The following is a 2899-nucleotide window of genomic DNA, read 5'->3' as shown; positions in this document are numbered from 1 at the left end:
CTTCCAAACAATACAGGGCAACATCACCTTCCCAAAGGCTTCCTCTATTTTTAGGACTCTGACTGAACTATTTGTGCAAACATTTTGACTAAGCCACAGCTAAAGCTCTGCTAAAATTAGCTCTGGGAGTAAATCGATGCGAGGTCATCTGCTGCTGTCCGGCTGCACGTGCAGCTGTGAGGCTGCGGGCCCGGGTCGCCTCTAATCTGGCGCTGACCTTCGGAAAGCTGCCGACGCTCTACGTGATTGCAGTCCGCCATATGTGAACGGAGACGAGGGCTGATGCAGCCGGAGGCGGGGCAGGTCGGTGAAAGATTTGTAACGGAGCTCCTAACCGCTCCACGCAGCGAGTAACTGAGACTTCCCCAATTTATTAATCAGCGCCGGGGATTAAGCTGTCAGATTAAACAGAAGGCCCAGCAGAAAACACAGGAAAGTTGTGAGTGTGACTCTACAGACGACTCATGTAGCACAATCATTTTAGGAATAACTCAGCTGCTCAAAAAGGCGTTTCAAATAAAAGTTTGCTTTTGGAAAGGGAGTAAAGTACTATTTATTTAGGGGAAACTATTAAAATAAAGAGCCTACTTAAAAAATAAAGTAGGGATGCACGATATATCGGTATTGATATAGGTATCGGACGATACTGGCAATTTTTTTAGAATATCGGTATCGGTCCGATATGTAAAACTGAGCCGATTTTAACGTCCGATATGGATTTCCCACTTTTTATCTTTGTGTTTCTGTTTTGGGAGGGGAGATGGTTGGTTGAGCAGCATCTGTTTGATCATAATAATGATATTGACGCTGCGTAACCAGGAATAACTGAAGTAGGGAGCCATGTCAGAGGTCTGGTCATTTATTTACAGTATCAAAAAAGACCCAAGTGTGTTTGTGTGTATTTGTATAATATAATTTGTGTGTTTGTGTAATATCGGTAAATATCGGTTATCGGCCATAACAGCAATAATTATATCGGATATCGATTTCGGCTGAAATTTTCATATCGGTGCATCTCTAAAATAAAGTGCTATGTTGCTTTCTAATATTTTAGAGGAAGCAAATATAAAACTAAGCCAGTCTACAGGTTAAATAAAAAGCTGTAATTCTTGTTTTACTGAACTGTTTTTCTGACAGGTGTTAAATACTTGTATGTTACTAATACTTCTTTTTGATGCTTTCAAATCTCTTAATAAATGTGCAAAAGTTCTGCTTTTACAAATCAGTATATGAAAAAAAAATTTAATATATATTTTAGTGGATTTAGAGAGTGAACGAGCTGAAAGCCAGAAAGTTGTACAAACAAAGCGGGAAACAGACGATCAATAAGCTCGACAGTAAAACAGATCATAACATTTTTTAAACACATTCTAGTGAAAACTCAATTCAGAATGAGCTCATCCTACAGACATCCTGACATCAGACTTCCTCTTTGTTCACACCATTGATGAAATGATTCAGAGTAAAACCATGTATTTTGCTTTTCTCTCCTCTCTGTGAGAATTCAGTTTTCTTCCTGTTCGCCTGATGAGACCCTTCCTGGAAGACGTATCCCAGGGCACAGTCTTATTAACATACTTGTCATTCATCTCCTTTTATGTGCATATTTCGTTGTGGCGATGGAGACTGAAGATATAAGCCCTAAACATGAACTGCTGCCTGTTGGGAGATATGATCAGCAGGGGTCTAATGGAGGCACAAACAGGGTAGAGGGAGCAGGAAATGTACGTGTTTGCTACAGTTTAAAATGTAAGATCAAAACATAAAAGCAAGAGTCAGCGTCCTGGAAATGATTTAGAGCAGGAGTAGAAAAAACTGGTTCATCATAGCAAACAAAAACAAAATGTTAGAAATATTCTGGTTTGAAATGGTTCCCTGCTTAATGAACTGGGCAGTTCCCCCCATCACCATTTCCTGAATCACATGAAAGAAGGCTGATGATCTGTTTGAGTTTCAACAAAATCATCGAAGGAAGCAAAAGCAAACAGTCAAATGAGGAAAACTCAGAAAAGAGAATGAAACTGAAATGCAATTAAAATGTTTTAATTAGAAACCTCCATTTAAAAACAACAAAACAACTTTTCAAATTGTTCAAAAGGATGTGCCGAGAACTGATTATGTAAAAAGCAAACAAGTCGCTTACCAGAAATTACTTTTTTTTAAAGTTAACATCCATTATGATTTAAAAAATAAATTGTAAATGCTAAACAACAGACTACATTTATATCAATATTTAAAGACAAATGTTAAACAGTTAAACAAGATTCTTAAATACGAGAATCAAATGATTCCCATTTTTGCCAAATGACAATTAAATCCAAATATCTGTTTGATAAAAGCAACTCCCTCTTTCTGCTCTAGCTGCTTTATTCCAACATTAACTCACAGAATAAAACGAGTTTCTATATTATTGTCTCACATAATCCTGGAAATGTTTATGAGACTATAAAAAAAACAAATGAACCTTGTGTTCAGAATTAAATCTTGATTAATACTTAAGGCTATTTAAAAACCAAGTCATGATGATATTAATCCAGCAGACAACATGCATGTTTGTTATTAGAAGAGCACAATGTAAGGAATCTACCATAGATTAGCTTAGATATCAGAACACTATGTGAGGTTCTGGTGGTTTACTGGACCATGTCCCTATTAGAGCTTTAATATGACATCGGCTCACACAAAATAACACAAACACTCACAGCTTGCACAGATGAACACACACCATGCCAAACACAATCAAATAGCACAATACTTTCATTCAACCTGATATTTTATTCTAAACAGGCAAACTGACTGTAACACACACACACACACACACACACACACACACACACACACACACACACACACACACCAAATCGTCAAACAAATGAGGCAGTTGCATTACTGTCTGTCA

General features: G+C 37.5%; 1 protein-coding gene across 1 annotated transcript in view; it reads right to left on the bottom strand.

Annotated features, from left to right (window-relative positions):
- Positions 1-2899, bottom strand: part of rmp24 (ribonuclease MRP subunit p24) — a 19866-nt gene that overhangs the window by 14523 nt on the left and 2444 nt on the right. The gene's annotated exons all lie outside the window — the stretch shown is intronic.

This window comes from Austrofundulus limnaeus, unplaced genomic scaffold (genome assembly GCF_001266775.1).
Source record: "Austrofundulus limnaeus strain Quisiro unplaced genomic scaffold, Austrofundulus_limnaeus-1.0 Scaffold32, whole genome shotgun sequence".
Classification (NCBI taxonomy): domain Eukaryota; kingdom Metazoa; phylum Chordata; class Actinopteri; order Cyprinodontiformes; family Rivulidae; genus Austrofundulus; species Austrofundulus limnaeus.
Note: the sequence above shows the minus strand (reverse complement) of the source record. Positions and strands in the feature narration are given on the sequence as shown.